Below are 17,272 nucleotides of genomic sequence, written 5' to 3'. Positions count from 1 at the left end.
TCCTCCACCACAGTGGTAGGCGAGCTCGGGGGAATATTCTCTTTCCCTCGTCTTGACTTGTCGACTCCTTTCGCCTTGGGTTTCCCCTTCGGCTGGGGCGGTGTATTGGTCTTGGCCAATGCTGCCCGTGCTTGAGACCGTGTGTAGGGTCTTTCGGCAGTGTCTCCTACGAGCCCTAAAGCTCTGAGATCATTACCTAACAAGACCTTTCCCGGGACGTTTCTCTGAATGCTCACTGGAATCCTGACTGCTGTACCATTTAAAGTAAGATTTACAGGTATTACTGGGAACATACGGAGTGGGCCGTCAGCCAACTTAGTGGGCATCAGAGTAGCTCTGGCAACTTCCTCTGAGTCTACCAAGGTAGAATCCACTACAGTGCGACTGCACCCACTATCCCTAAGAGCTGGAGTATCTACTCCATTGATCAGCACACTGTCTTTAAAGTAGTGCTTGGTATTATCCGGAATCCTAGCATAAGCCTCTGCGACTTTAGGCTCCCAGGAACCCAGGGAAACTAAAACTACCTCAGCCTCTATCCCGCTGGGAAATGAGTCTGAGGAGAAGGATGCTCCTGTAATCTCTTCTTCCTCGTAGGAGGAGAAGGCCAGATTAGCGGAGTGGACCCCCAAAGGTCTAACCTTACACCGGGGATCCACCTTCACGTGGTCAGTTGCTCCACAAGCAAAACAAGATCCATTGGGTCTGTTTACATAGGGAGGCTTATTGTAACCAAAGTTCTGTTTCGGAGGCGGACCTCCACTACCCTGTGAGTTCTCTTGTGTCTTACCCTTATTTTTCTTTTTGTGGCCCTTATGAGAAGAAGGTTTATCAGATTCTCCACCCTCCTTATCTTTGGACTTTTTCCCTTCCTCCTGCTTACCAGGATGAGTTTTGTCCTTATGGGACACTCGATGTGACACCCATAAGTCGGCTGCAATGGCCAGCTTCTCAGGATCTATCTCCTTCGAATCGGCCAAATGCTGCTTAAGCTCCGGGGAAGAAGATGCAAAAATGTGTTCCAGCATGACAAGATTTATCATGCCTTCGAAGGTAGAAACCTTATAACCTTCGACCCAGCCAGTTAAGTTTTTCAAGGATTCAGTGACATAAGATACCCAAGTACCACCTTCCTTTTTCTTATACTCTCTGAAACGTTTCAAATATTGGGCCGGAGTCTTCCCAAACTTTAAAATGAGAGTTTGCTTTAACATTGCGAAATCAGCTCGCTCAGCCTTCGACATTTCCATAATGGCACTACAGCCAGAATGGGGCAGTCTGCTGAGTAACCAGGCAATCTTATCAGCATTGTCAACTTGTTGAACTTCGCATGCATACTCAAACGCATTCAGCCAGTCCATAATGTCATTCCTTTCCTCATATACACTGAGCAGATCTTTCGGAAACCGTGGATGAGAGGAAGCCCCAGACCCATGTCCAGGACCGTTGGGCCCATTTGCAAACTGAAGCTTGGCCAGTTCCAACTGGTGATCCCTGTCTTTTTGTTTTTCTGCCTGTTCGATTTTTAGTTTGGCTATGCTGAATTCAAGCTCCTGCTGCCTAAACCGCAGCTCTTGCTTCTTGAATTGAAGCATAGCCTCCCCATCAGCACTGGCAGAGGAAACATTAGACATCTCGTCCTCCCTGTCCTCGTGGTCGCGATGGATCAGTGCAGCGGCAGAACCGTCGGTTCTACCAGTGAGAGCAGCCCCACCTCCTTCCGCACTGTCCTCAGAAGTTATAGCGTCAAGCTGCGCTTCTTGCCACGCCACGATTCTTTGGATCATTTCCAATTTCGTGCCTTGAGAGGAAACACCTCTCTCCGCACACATCTTTTTTCAATGTTTCTGAATTGGAAGCATTTAAAGTTAACAAGGTATTTGTTTCCATACTGTTAGATAGGACTATGGCCTTTTTAAAGTTATACCACAACAATTCACTACGTGTCCTGGTTGGAATAACCTGAAATGCCTTAGTTTGTGCGCAACACTGGATACCTTCAGTCGTATCCCACCGCTGTACACCAATTTGTTAAGACGGATTTCTGAACTCTGTCCTGGTGGCGCAGAAGTTCAGAAGGCCAACCTAATTACTTGGAACAGGGTAACCTCTGGACGAGCCAGACCAATCAAGGTAGCGATCGCGGCGGTCAAGACTAGGTCTCAAGAGGGGTGAGGGTGACTGAAAGCTCGCAATGAGCACACAAAGCAAGATCACTTACAAACTACTCCAAACAGTTGTTATATTAAAAATATATACACATTTATTTCAAGGCCTTTAAAACAATGACCGTAGCGAGAAAATCACAATATAACGATAGTAAACCAACACATACCATATCAACACAATATATATACAAATACGACAGTCTCAAGCGTTAGATGCACAAAATGGGTAGTCCACCTAAAAGGGAAGGAAGACAGGCAGTGCGAAATAATGCTTAGACCCAGTTCGCCTTCAGAGGCACCTAACTAGATGGAAGTCCGAGCCCTGCGAAGAGTGGAGCCTTGTGCTCAAAAGTACCTGCACTCGCTGGTGCCAATGGGCAAAAGGAGAAGCTCTTCGAGGGAAATCAGGCAGTTCAGTTTAGTGCACAAAAGAAGAAGAACAAGTTCCGCGACTCAAGCGCAGCCTCCACAGTGGGCAGAAGCAGAGCGCGAGTACGGAAAAAGGTGCTGTTTGACACAGCGGGGAAAAGCAATGGGCTCCTGCAGGAGGGCGACCAGATCCTAGCTATGCTACTCACCGGTCCCCGATGCAAGCAGACCCAGGCTTCTCCGCGTCCGTTTCAGTAGCTGGCAGGTTCAGAAGAGCAGGGAACGCCTCGTCGTCGTGTTGAGTAAAAAGACGTCCCAATCAAAGAAACCCGCACAGTTTGTTACCACAGCAGGGCAACGGAGCGGCCGTGTGTATCTGAGCCAAATGTACACTACTCACTTCCGACCTGGGAACGCCAAGTGTACGAAGCGTGTGAGAGTGACAAGGACTCGAAATACTACACAACCTGGCGGCGGTTACAGAGCAAGACTCCCGTGTAAGCTGGTCAGTCTACTGGATGGCCCAGAGACACTTCCGAAGGCTTACTGGCAGGAGATGGTGAAGATGCCGAGAATAGCTGTTCCCGCTATTCCAAGGGTCGAAGTACCAGTACAGGCCTTCTGGTTCGATCAAAGGTGAAAAGGGTTTCACAAGGCGACAGCAGTGCAGAGGAGAAGTCCTTCAGCGGGTCACCAGCGATTCCTCGGTCCAGCCTTGTGGTTGCAGGATACTTGGCTCCTGTATTCCTTCGTTCGTGAGAACTCAGGAGATCGACCTCGTAGTGGTGTTTCCAGCCCCCTCTTATCCACGGTTCCCTTCGCGCCAAAACGGAGGGGACCCAATGGGAGATCCGCTCATCAACACTCACATCATTCGTGGACCAATCACGGACCACGGTGGTCCCAGGCATTCACACCACCCTAGACTCTCTGGCACCCAGGATGTGTATTGGGACCAGACATCCCAGCCCACATCCTGGAGGCACACAAAAGACATGTAGAAGCCCGCGAAAGCATCCGTGTTTCGCGGGAAAGTACATGCCCAAATAAGGAAGGCCCCAGGTCGGCTCGACCTGGGGAAGGTGAAGGGAGCAAGACGGTCAGCGGACAGGACAAAGGAGCCTCGTGGTCTGGCCATTTTGGGAGCCAGGCCACCATTTTGGGTAAAGCGCGAGAAACGCGCTTAGAACGCCAAAAGGAGCTCAAAACACAAGAAACGATCGCTGCCACCATTCCCGTCCCTGAATCACTTGCACCGATCAGATACAATCCTAAACGAGTATCTAGGGCCTGTAGAAGGCTAGAGACCCAAGAGAGCTGTAACTTAGCTTACAGTGCCCTCTTGTGTCATGTTGCACGAAAGCCGCAACATGATAAAAGAAACTACGGGAAACAGCGTTCCCCGGTACTGACTGTCTTAAGGGCATGTCAGTTTCCCCGTAAGAAAGGAGCGAAAGCCCAGAGGAGTGCGGCAGAAGGCTGCACTTCTCTGGCAAAGTCAAGAACAAGGTGAAAAACAACAGCAAAAAGTTTAGGGGTTGCCACATGGAAGGAAAATTACCTACAATTACGAAATCTTTCCTAACAGATGGTCACTGGCCTCTACCAAGGCATCATCGAAAACACCCAGAGGGTATGCAAGCCATTGCGGCCAAAACTCGCAAAACTACTGACATGGGTCTAAGACAGAGGAGGAGCTTTGCAGATAGTACCATTGGAAAGCTCAAAATTGTGCTTCAGAAATAATGGCACAAGGAAGATGGGAGAGAATCAGAATTGTGGACGAATCTTTGACGCCCCGGGAATGGTGCATGGAACTGCAGTAATTATGGATCATTATTGGGCATGTGGATCCAAAGCATACACCAGACTGCCGAGAGACTGGGGAGGTATATGCACAATAGTGAATGTCCACCTTGCAGCATTGGTGACCCCAAAAAGTGACCTGAATATTGACAGTTTCCCGAAAGCAGATGCTCACCTGAAGAAAAAGAGATCTTTGGAACCGCTGACCCGGATGAAGAGAGAGAATTACTTCTCTGCTAAATCAAAAGAAGCCTTTCATGCAATCACATATGAACACAGCTGTTTAGCCTCACCTCATCAGTGTTCATGACAATCTTCATGCCAAGATTCCAAGTTGGAGCAAACCCTAAATGGTTGCAGATAACCAGATGGGTGTTACTGCAGACCATCAACACCACGATAAAAGGATTCAACGCAATCAAAGAAGAGTTAAGAGCCATCCGACTGATGACTCTCCAGAATAGATATGTACTTGACATGATCACAGAAATGGATGGAGGAGTTTGTGCAAACATTGGAGAATCATGTTGCACATTTATACCTTCTCACGACAAAGAGAATGGAACCCTCACAGAAGCCATGGGCATGTTGACAAAACTGCAGAACCAGATGATTGATGAAACTGACGTAGTTTATGATGACAGTTGGTTTGAATCACTGTTCTCATGGGTCCCAAAATGGATGGAAGATGCATTCAAGTTCCTGGGAGCCCTGATAGTGATGATATTGCTAGACTTCTGTGTCATCAAGATAATAATTTCTCAATGCCAAAAAACTGTGAAAACAGCCATAGGGAAGAAGATCATGATTGACATATAGTCAGGATGGAAGCCCAAAGACGTGACTGATGAAGAAATAAGAGACTGTGTGAAGGCCAGCATTCACGCACCAGAGGGAACCAAGTTTCTCTACCGCAGGAAACATCAAACCTATGTGGGAAGATGGGTTTACTGCAGCCCAAATGGACAATGTCAATTGATGAATAGAATAAAGACGAGCATGTAAGGACAGCAGGAAGCCTAAAAGGATTAATAAAAATATAGGGCCTCATTACGAGTCCGGCGGTAACCGCAGCGGTAAAACCGCCTGGTTACCACCAGACTCATATTACCATTCCGCCTCCGTGACTCCCGGAACTACCAGGGCATTACAGCCCCGGTGTCCCGGGAGTCACGGCGGCGGAATGGTGTTAATCCCCATTCCCATTGAGTCCCATAGGACTCAATGGGAATGGGGAAGTGGAAACACCGGCACCATCTCGTGATGGTGCTGGTGTTTCCACGTCCGCCTGCAGGCGGGAGGTGTTCAACCCGCCAGGTCAGACCTGGCGGGAAGATCACCTCCCGCCTGCAGGACTCGGGATCGGGCGGTCCGGAATTAACAGTGGTGGCAGGTTTACCGCTACTGTTAATTCCGAACCGCCCAACCCGTAATGAGGCCCATAGACTCCAAAGAGACAGTTTGTCAAACCATCATGTATAGATCCAGAGGATGAAGAAGAAATGAACCCAGAAGATGAAGTGAAGATGAATTCAGAAGAACCAAGTACAATGGATCCAAAAAAGGAAGTGAAAGTGGTCGATGAATCGCCCAGAGGGGGGAGTGTAGAGGTGGTCCCAAATAGAGCCTGCATTCCAATCGCCCATTTTAAAGTTCCAGGAATGGTCACACCGAGACATGTGACGTATGATGAGTAAACAAACCAGCAGAGAGCCGCAGTGGGGCACTGCCCAGTACCTATCAGAAGAACAGCACCTATTGAAGTACCAATACCAAGGAAACTATGGACAGTAAGGTATCCATTGAGGAAACACTATCAACAGATGAAGCAAAATGAAGATCGCCTAAGTACTGTTCCGGAAGAAACCAAAAAGATCTTAATGGAAGACAAATGGTGACATCACAAGGACCCAGACAGACCCACAGATAGAAGAAATGACGACCAGAGAATGACACAAAGAGGCGAAACGTCATGAATTAGGATATTGTGAACCTAAAACAAAAGAATGATGTCCAAATGTAAGAAGCTTAAGCTTTGAACAAAATGAAGATATTGACCAATTTTACACCTGTAAATATGCTTGGAACTGCAAGAAAGCTAAGAAAACAGTGTGGCTTGCTATGCTTAGTAGAAGAATAGTAATACATAATCTACCTAAAACGAAGCACAGTATTATAAGTATATTTCCACTTTGCAGAATAAGCAGAATCAACCCAGGTTACTAAAGGCCAGTGCTTTAAGTGGGCCGGGGCCTGCCGGGGCCGGGCCCCGGCAGTCTCCATAAAGTGGGGCTGAGCCGGGGCCCAGCCGGGGCCCCCCGTCCCACACAACATTGGCTGGATGCATTATCCCGCCGCGGCCGCAGCCGCGACGGGAGATGCGCCAGTCAGTATGTCGACCAAGCTGACAGAAGTGCCAGCCAGCCACAGCGACGCTGAGGCTGGCGGCACTTCTGTCAGTTAGTGTAACTCCCTCTGATGACCCCTCATCAGGGTCATCAGAGGAAGTTACTGTCCCTTTGTTTTCCCTCCCCAGGTCACTGACCCCCGCGGGCTCCGTGATCTAATATGCAGATTAAATCACGGAGCCCGCGGGTTCGCAGAGGGTGAAAGACGCCTCGGGCTCAGTGATCTATGTGCTCTGAGCAGATAAATCACAGAGCCCGAGGTGAGTTTCTCCGTCGGCAAAGCTTTATAAAAGATGCCTTGAACTGTGTACGTTTCAAGCCATCTTTTATAAAGGTAGAAATATTTCTATGTTTATAAAAGACGGCTTGAAACGTGCACAATTCAAGGCATCTTTTATAAAGCTTTGTCGACGGACAAAGCCACCTTGCGGTTTGTTTTGTCCGTCATCAACGCTTTATAAAAGATGCCTTGACTTGTTTACGTGTCAAGCCATCTTTTAGAAACATAGAAACATGTTACAAATATCTATGTTTATAAAAGGTGGCTTGAAAAGTACACAAACCATAGTAAGGTAAGCACACAAGTGTGCGTAACTTACTATGGTTTGTGCACTTTTCAAGCCACCTTTTATAAACATAGAAATATGTAACATTGCTATGTTTATAAAATATGGCTTGAAAAGTACACACACCATAGTAGTACGCATACAAACATATAAATGCTCACATACATTTATATATTTGTTTGCGCACCTTACTATGATTTGTGCACTTTTAGGCCACGCCCACAATGAAAGCCACGCCCCCAAACAAGGGCCCCCCCTCAATTTCTTACCCCACTTAAAGCACTGCTAAAGGCCGATTGAGCAAAGATTCACATTTAGTAAAACGAGAAGCGACGGCTGAATCGAAACTTGGCAGAAGCAACTAGTACCAGGAAAGCCAAGGTCAGGCTCATAAAAGAGGCTAACAGTAGCAACCTTTAATTAAAACTACGAACAGAATATCCTGCCTCTGAAAGGGTGAGATAAGAAGGCGAAGGCAGGTGGTGGCTAAAACGAAAATCAAATACACAAATTGAGAGGAAAGAAGCGAATACACGGTGTCTGAATCATGTGAGCAGCGAGCAAGAAGAAGCGTGGTTTCACACCTACGCTTGGCACCGGACCAGGCAGAGATATCAGAACTTTTCCAGACAGAAGATGCAGTTTTCAGGCCAACCACAGTGAACAAATTGACACATAGCTACTAGAGAGATGATTGATTGTGACCATAATTGGAGAAAGGCCAGGTAACTAAGCGGCACCTCACACCTGGCTGATCATTCTGCGTGCTGCTAAGCGAAGTGGAAAAGTATGCATGGGGTTGGTGCCAAACCATTCCCATTGGACTGAATAATCTAGGGTCCTATAGTCAGGAGAACCAATGAGACGTCGTACTTTTAGCGACGTCTACAGTAGTCATTTTGAAGGAAGGGCTTAGATGCCCACCTGACAGTGTTTATCCAATCTCCTTACTCAGTTACCATATACAGATATAGTACCTATAGTAAAGTTACCTTTTACTATCCAATAGAAATGCTTATTAACTTTTGAGTGTTACACATCAATTATGACGAGTTTTGAGTATAAATGTTGCAACTTGTATGAAGTTCGTTGGAGTTGAAGCGAGAAGGACGATCGCATCACCGCTGATATCCATGACTCCCGGTTTTCTGTTCTTGTCATTTAACAGACTCCCTTTGCCAAACCATTGAGTTGTCCTTATTGATTGGTGCTTGAGTAACAAATCTGCACACCCATCGATCTCAAGGATGCTGCTATCTCGTCTTAAAGTATTTCCGAGCAAACCTCGGCTCTATGGGCCAGCCGGGGGTTTCAGAATACAATAGTTAGAAACATCCTCAACGATGCTCCACCATCAACATGTTGAAGGCCCTCTCAAGCAATATGGTGGAGTAGAATATTGGGAACGTATGCATTTCTTTCCATGAGACATTTTTATATCTGGAATGATACTGTCCCAGCAAGCTCTTGGACAGCCACCCTAAGTGATGGGCACCCAATTTAGCATCAAGTTTGGTCCACAGTAGTTATGTAGAGAGTGGATCCAACCTTGACCCAAACTGAAAGCTTTTCAAGACCGTTCTGCAAAATATACATTAAGAAAAAATGTATTAAGTCCATCGAATACATAATATGCTCTGTGACATTTTCCTCATGTTTTGCAGGATTGTTTAACAGGAGAGTAATTACGTTTCCTTCTCCACTTTCCTGCCTTGCCGGCAAAACCTCTGTTTTATGCCAGCATAAGATTTTCATGCTGGAGTAAAACTAATGAATTCCTATGGATTCCGCCTGCATTTAGCACCTGCTAAAACAGGCAGATTCCATAGGAATCCATTGTAAAGGCTGTCTGGGCAGCCTAATTAGCAGGTGGCATTTACAGTCTTCACAATGCAATATATAGAGAAAAAGCAAAACATTAAAGGCAATTTTGCCTCTATTTGCTCTATCGTTTCCCAATCAGTTTTGTGAATGTTGAAATTTGCACGCCGGGAAGCCAACAATACATAGGTGTCAATATTGGTGGTCCCTTGAATGCAATTTTCACTTTAAAAAAAATTATACCCCATGCGTTCTCCCACTTAACAACATGTCTAATACTCAGAATATCCTAATGTGTAGACATCACCCTCACAGCGGACTGCAGATGCTCTGCAACACCACAGTGCACAAACATTAACAACACATAAGTTAATTTAATGGAAAAGGGATTAATAAACAAAGGAATTATGTAAATCAACTAATGATAAGAGAGTGTTATATGCGGTTGCCAAATATATATGTAGGGGCGGGCTAAAGAGAAATTAGTTCCTAGAAATGGCAAACAGGGGCACCTGTGATGGGGAGAAATTAAATGAATGCACCCTGCATGCTGGATCCTGCTTTGGACATTGCGCTGTGCATCTTATGAATTGGAATCTGGAACAGTGTTATTTTTAATAGGGCTCTTCCTGAAGTATAGGATGTAAGTGGCCAGACCTATCCACCATGGTAAGTTGTTCTAGAGACAGTTGTGCAGAGCAGGAAAAGGCCTTTTTCCTGTTTGTTTCCCTCCTGCAGGTCTTAGTTTCCAGCCTGCCGATGTTGTGCCTACTGGTGATGTACTGACCTCCGGAGATGGTGAGGCTCTTGCCCAGGACCATGGAGTTTTGGTTGTGACCGCTTTGTAGGTGAAACAGACTGTCTTGAACATGAGGACTGTGTGAAGGGGTAACCTCCTGAGGATGGACCTCCTTGAGGACAGGGGTTGATATGGCCAAATGTTCTTAGTCCTGTGATGAGGCATGCTGAATGGCATTCAGAGGAGTCAAGGTGGCACCTGGGACTCCCGTGAATAGGGCGTGTGAGGGGTCAGAAATGAGAGACGCACACAGCATGGTAGTGTTTTCAACATTAGACATCTTCATTAAAAGAAAAGGGTGGATAAAGGCCTCTATGTCACTATCCTAAAGAGAGTTTCCCTACCTAGGAAACTAAAACTAAAGATCAGACTGTGTCTTGTCATCAAAATTATACTAACCGTCCTTGTTTCCAAAACATATCTGACCCGCAGAGTTAAAATGAACAACTAAGAAGTGTAAGGAAAAAAAAATTCTGGCTTATGTTTAACTAAAAATGTTTAAAGGTGAAACAAATGAATAAATCCAACAAAAATGGTTTCTCCAGAAAAGAAGTCCTTGGATCCAGTGCGTAGTTCCTTTCCCCTAGATTATTTCAGGAAGGATGGCAAAAATGTCTTTCCCTAATTAATGTTTCTTTAAGGAGAGCAAGAATGTCTCTTCCATGTAACAGTTTCCCAAAGCTAGCAAAAGTGTCTCTTTCACATAACTGTTGTTTCAAGGATGGCACAACTGTCTTTAGTTTCCTTAGATCCCCTGGTTTACTCTCCTGCCAGGTATCTTTGTACAATGTCTCTTTCTTTTGTACACTTTCAGTGGACTTCCTGATATACTCTCCTGCCAGGTATCCACTTCTGGGTTCTATAGATCCCCTGGTGTACTCTCCTGCCAGTATCTTCCCCCAGCAGGCTCACTGCCTAATATATACCATTTATCAAGTCTTCTTTCAATGTTCTCTTTATATCCTAGTATAGCACAGTGGTACTCCTGTACTGTTTATACTTCATTGACTCAGGATTTAACATGTCCCAAGCTTCCCCATATGACCTCTCCCATACGACAACTTGTTCAAGTTCTGTTTCTTGACTTCTTCACCAGTACCTATTTGCTTATGGCAATGCGTGCTCCAAATGTCCCCGTATACACTTCTCATATATGGAGACTTGCGCAAATCTTGTCTTTCAGCTTCTTCATTAACATTCATCTGCACATAATCACACTTGCTCCAGCTTTCCCCATATTGACATTTCAGGCATGAGAAATTGTACAAATTCAATCTTTTTAATTTACTTGTTTGGCATTCAAAATGTGCTTTCAATTGTCTGTGTGCTTGTCAGCACGCGCGGGGGTTCCCACTATCTCTGGGCCAACTCACTGATGTCTAATGCCGTTCCAAATCTCCTGCACATCGCTGCAGCGAAGTGTCAGTGTGAGAATGGCATCCCCCGCTTGAAAGACCTGCTTTCAGCTCTTCCCTCAGTCTCATTTTCATTTGCCATTAAAGTGGCTGCTTTTTGGTCCTACCGCATCCTGCAAAACTTCTCCTCTGCTGCCGGTCCCCTTGTAGTCTTTCCCTGGAGCCTGCCACCCAGTTCTGGGTCTCTCGTCACTCTGGTGGAAATTGCTGATAAGCAGCAGCTTGGGAGCACCTGCCTGCTTCAGGACAGTCAGCTCCCTTGCATCTGCCTTCACCTGCGGTTCTGCCTTTCGCTTCGCTCAAGCTGCGTCTCCTCTCTCCACCTTCTGAGTGCCAGTGAAAACCATCTTTAAATGTCCCGCGCAAATGATTCACCTTGCAACAACTAGTTTGCATGTTTTGTGTAGGGTTTCGTTCAATCCACATTAACTCCTTTCCCCTCTTCCTCGTCCCAGTACTGTAGGTTTTATGGGAGTTGGAGTACATAGGAGTTTTAGATACTTTGCACAGCTGTATTGCTTTGGATATTTGCTCGAATCAAGACTGAACTAGGAGATGTTAGATGAGCATTATGTACATTTGGAGTGTGAATGGTATCCTGTCTAGGGTGTCTGGCAAAAAAAACAAAATCTTAGGGTTTTACAACTGGAAGGATTGGTATAATGACAACATGCCATCAGGAATCTAGGAATTATAGAGTCTTCTTCCCATGGAAAGGAAAAATACTGTGTCCCTCCTGATGGGGTCACCACATCTCCCTGACAGCCATCTCCTCTTATGTGACCCTCCTTCATAATACCATCCCCAGGGCCAGGATCAGGTAGGGACTGCTGTCCCCTGGCCACATGGGAGGAGATATTAGGCTGGGGATCAGTGATGACTCCACAGGATTCATTACAGGCATTTTCACGGTCAATTAATCAATCACCACATTTATAGAGCGCTCTTTCACCAAAGGCATCATGGCACTATCTTAAAGCGTGGAACAGAACGACACACAGTCTAGGCAACTAAATTGGCCTTCAGGCTCCGTTTGAAGAGACCAAAGTCCTGCAGAATGCAGATCCCTACTGCGAGACTATTCCACAGTTTGTGTTTAAGGGAGGTGCTTTACATTTAGGCCTGGATGAGGAACAGACAGTGTCTAAGTTGATGGATGTCGTTGATGCAATTGATCTTTCGGTAAAGCTTCATGTCATCTGAGTATTGGTGTGCCTGGAGGTTGGCGATGGTGAGGCGGTCCCCCAAAGATATCAGGCAGAGGTTGGTGACAACAGGTTACTGGGTGATGTTGGGATCTGTTGAGGTTCATCTGGATGAGTTGGTCTCTGTTTGAGCATTAAGGGGCAGGACACTGCAGGACTTTTTCAGTGAAGCCCATGCAGATGGACATGATGCTGAAGAGTGCTTGATGGTCGACAGTATCAATGGTGGCAGAGAGGTCAAGTAGGATAAATAATCAAGGGGTCTCCTTTGTCCAGCATGTGAAGGGCATCATCAATAACTTGGATGATGGTGCCCTATATTTTTAATTGTGGTTGGAAACCAGATTGGTAGTCCCGGAGGAGATTTTACTGAGTGATTCTTTCGTGCAACTGGATGGTGATGGACCTTTTTATTTTTATTTGTATATGGTTTGTACAAACCATTACAAAAAGAAGAGAATTATAAAAAATCATCAACATTACATACATTTCTGAATTCTTAACATTTAAAATACAGGATTAAAAGAAAAAACAAACACTTTTGCAAAGTACAGAATCCATATATATAAGATTTTCATAAAATTCTAACAAATACAGCTCTTTAACATTCAATTGTCAGCTGTATTAAAATACACATACTATACTAATAACTAATATGAGTTCAATGAATTGTCCATATTAATATCTTATATTTTCAATGAAGGCACTGATTATTTTTTAGACATAACATATCAAAGTCTAATGGCATCACTTGCGGTTATTCAAGGATCATTATGGAGTTGAAGCTAATTTCTCTTCAATGATCCTTAGTAGATGAACTAAGGTGGTTGTGATTTCCCACCATCATCCTTTCCCATAAAGATTCTAGGCAGTCAACAAAATTCAGATTAACAAATTTCATTAAAAAAATAGTTTGAGCTGCTCTAAATTGGTGACACTCAAGTACAATATGTTTAAGAGTTTCTAAAGGCTCTAAGCAGTTGCCAAATCTGCACTTCTCATGTTGTGTGCCCGATTGCATACCCATCCAATACCTGCATTGTTCTCTTGTACGAAATTGATTAAATTTAAAACGTATCAAGTACATTCGAGTATTCATGCATGGAAATGTGCTAATGTACGGGCAGCAGGGTGTTCTTTTACGCGTAATTTTACATATTCCGCGAACGTTCTTTAATTGGTCTAATGTGCGAATCCAATCTTGCTCGAATAATTTTCTTTTTACGAAGGCAGGTCTTAAGCAGAGATCACTATTTGTTACTGACAGATCAGTTAACACTCCCTGCATTCGTAATTGAAACTGATTCAGAGAGTCAACACATTTGGATGCAATGACACCCTGTAAATCTTGAAATAGGGAGTACTTAGGTGGATTCAATATTCTAGCATAATTAGTTAAAGAACTCCACACTGCCCTACAGGTCAACGAAATCAGACCCAGTTTGTGACGTAAGACACAGTTCGGAATGGAGAGTGCCAACCTAAAGTTATTCTTTAATAAACATCCCTGCAAAGAATCAAGAGTTGCGCTAAGATCCTATAAGCACATATCTAGGGCATATAATATTATAGCTTGCACTTTTATGAGCAAGTAATTGACATAGGAATTAAGGAAAATCGACAATATTTAGCATAAATTATCCTTAACTGACTTGTCAAAGGACGCACTTTCTGTTTAAGCCTCTCTTTCCACAATTGAACAGAGTGGTCATCACTCAAGTAATAACCAAGATAGATAATCTCTGACATTTGGAGAATTACCTCTCCACCAATCTTCCATTTATAAACTTTGAGCTTCCTCCCTGAGAAGTATGTGGTGATTGTGGATACGAGTAAAGGTAAGGCATTGAAAGTGAGAGTGCTGCCAACTGTGAATGATTAAACTTGGGGTTGGGAAAGTGGACGACAGAGTGTGTGATATTGTGGTTGTGGGAAAGGAGGGTTTGGAGCGATAGGGGAGAGTGGGAATAGAGGGGAGATATAGATTTTGGAAGGTGGGACTGAGAGAGTGAAAGAGGTAGAGAAAGATAGAGGAGGTAGGAGCAGAGGTGGATGTTGGAGATGGAAGGGAGTAATAGGGGAGGGAGTGATACAGGGAGAAGTGTGAGAAGTCTGGTGGGATAGCGGAGGAGAAAGGGTAAAGCCAGGAGGGAGTAGTAGGAGAGAAAGAGCAGGCCAGAGGAGTGAGAGAGAAGGTGACATGAAAAGAGAGAAAGAAGGTGGGGTGAGAGAGAGGTGAGGAGAAAGGTATAGAGTATATGGGGAACAGGAAGAGAGAGTGAAAGGGACACGATCAGGGAAAGGAGTGAAAAAGAAAGGGTAAGAAGTAGAAGTATGAGGGGACACAAACACAAATGGATCACATTGTGGGGCACCCATAGAACAGGGAATTCCATGAAAGATCTGGGTGGAGTAAGGTAGATAAGGCTAAGGCCTGTGCCCCCTCCCCCCAAACCTCCCTGCTCCCCACCAGAGTAGAATAGATTAGATGGTAGGGGTTACTGATATTTAATTGGATCTTGGGGAAATGGAGAACCATGGCCTAGGATGGGGGGAGCTCACAGGAGGTCAATGGATAAGTCAGGGGCACCCATTAGTTGAACCCCTTGCAGTTTTAAAATAAAACACTTTGCACTGTTTCCCTGAGTTGTGTGCAATTATGCAAGGCAATCCTGACACATAGTAGAGCCCAGAGACTGGAAAGGATGTGTGGGCCCTTCAGAAATAGCTACTCATGGTACATACCATTGTTGGATGCTGCAATGCAAGGCAAGTCCGGCTCCGGTTCAAAACGGATTGCAAATTGGACATGTACTGGCAGTGCCAAATTGAGCAATGCCATTTTCAGTGCGCGTGCAGGGCTCTTAAGGTTTCACAGGCCCACAGCACAAGTAGCAACCGTTTTCATCAGTCATGGAGGGGTCAATGTGCGGTCTGCTGTAATAGCCCAAATGTGTGCCAGACATATAGCAGCCTACACATAGGGCACCCGACCTAAACATGCAGGGACTGGTATCCAACTGTCAATACCGCTCCAAACGGCTTTACAGTACTACACATAGGTCATCTGCATCGTTAGCATGTGCCCAGACCAGTGACAGCCCTCACGCCAACGCCGCTGCTGGAACCAAAGTTCTGGCACACCATCGCCTAGGACTGCCAGCCCTGGGACACAGCAGCAAATACCAAAGCCAGCAGTAGCACCGCCCCCACCAGAGCCTCTGCTACCGCCTCAACCGCCCTCCATGCCCCAGCAAACATTGCACAGTGTTGCCCTGCTACCACTGTCAACACAACCGCCAACCCAAGCCCCTCTTTCTCAGCCACTGTTCCCTCGATGCAGGGTCTGCTGCAGCAGTTTGCCTCCTAGAATGCCACCTGTACAGCAGGCACGCCCCACACTGTGTCCAGGACCTTTTGTTTGACCTATGCCCCTGGCCATGGGGGCTGTGGCTCAGTGGACTAATGCAGCCACTGCAAGGGTATGTGCAGTCATGGTCATGGATTTCAATCTCTGCAAATCCACTCGCCTTTCAGTTTTGCAGTGGTCATAAAATCAGCGCCATTGAGTCGGGTAACAATAAACAACTGTTACGCTACGTAATGGCGAATGCGCACGTTACAAATGCACCTGTTATGTATGATTTTGTGAACTTCCTGCTGCCTGGATCACTTGGAAGAGCAGCAATACGACGCAGAGCAACACAGGTTCGATCCCCGCCCGGGTCCGTGCTTAGAAACCTCTGGCTATTAAGCGCGTTATAAATAACCAATTACAAAAGGCGTTTGCAGTGGTGAGATTGTGCAGGAGACAACAGCGGCAGCAGGATGAGGTAGCATTGCCATTTACATCATCAGGATGGCATGTCCACCAGTCCTAATGGTGGTGGTGATTGTGTGGGTGCTGCGTAAATGTGTGATCCCCATGATGGCATTTTCACTGCAGGAGCAGGGGGCAGAAGGAGACCTTTCATTTGCCACTGCTTGTTTGGTGTTGATGGAGAGTCTGCCTGGCATGGGGTGCCAGCATGTCCAAGAACAGCTGGTCGGATGCTATGTAGAGCTGCTGCGCGGAGTTTCCACACTCAAAGGCATAACTAGGCATACGAGGTAGTGGCAGCTGCCAATGGCTGCCGTCATGATGCAGAGCCAGGGAACGAGGGAGGACGCAGAGGCCATGCTGCATGGTTGCTCCCTCATCTCTGGGATAAGGGTGCAGTTGGATCTGAGCCTAGCACTTTTCCCGCAAGGGCTGAGCTTCACGCAGAGTTCGTCGCCCCCTGACCTCTGTGACCCACACTGAGTGGACTTCCACCAGCTTCCCCCTGTCAGATATTTATCAAACTGCAAAACCTCTCACATCCACTTCACAAGGTCATGGAAACCAATGGGGCATCCGCCTATAGGCTGTTGGCTGGGGTAGTGGTTGCACATAGGGTGTTGTGTTAGAGTGGGGACATCCGGGAGTTGGTTGCTTGTGAGAGTTATTCAAGTGTTAATGTTCAATATGCAATTATGATCAATAATGAGAGATACCACCTGGTGGCAGTGCTGTGCCCAGACTCTTTTGACTGGGGCGGGCCAAGTGGGGCACTGACTTATGCAGTGGTGGCCTGAAGTACGAGGGCACACACACATAATGATCATAGTTTAGGTTAATGTGGTGGCACCTAAGGTGGCCAATCAGATTCCAGGGGTAGCACATGTCACACCAA

Source organism: Ambystoma mexicanum, chromosome 11 (assembly GCF_040938575.1).
Source record: "Ambystoma mexicanum isolate Mex_15411 chromosome 11, UKY_AmexF1_1, whole genome shotgun sequence".
Taxonomy (NCBI): Eukaryota; Metazoa; Chordata; class Amphibia; order Caudata; family Ambystomatidae; genus Ambystoma; species Ambystoma mexicanum.
This window is presented reverse-complemented; position numbering follows the sequence as displayed.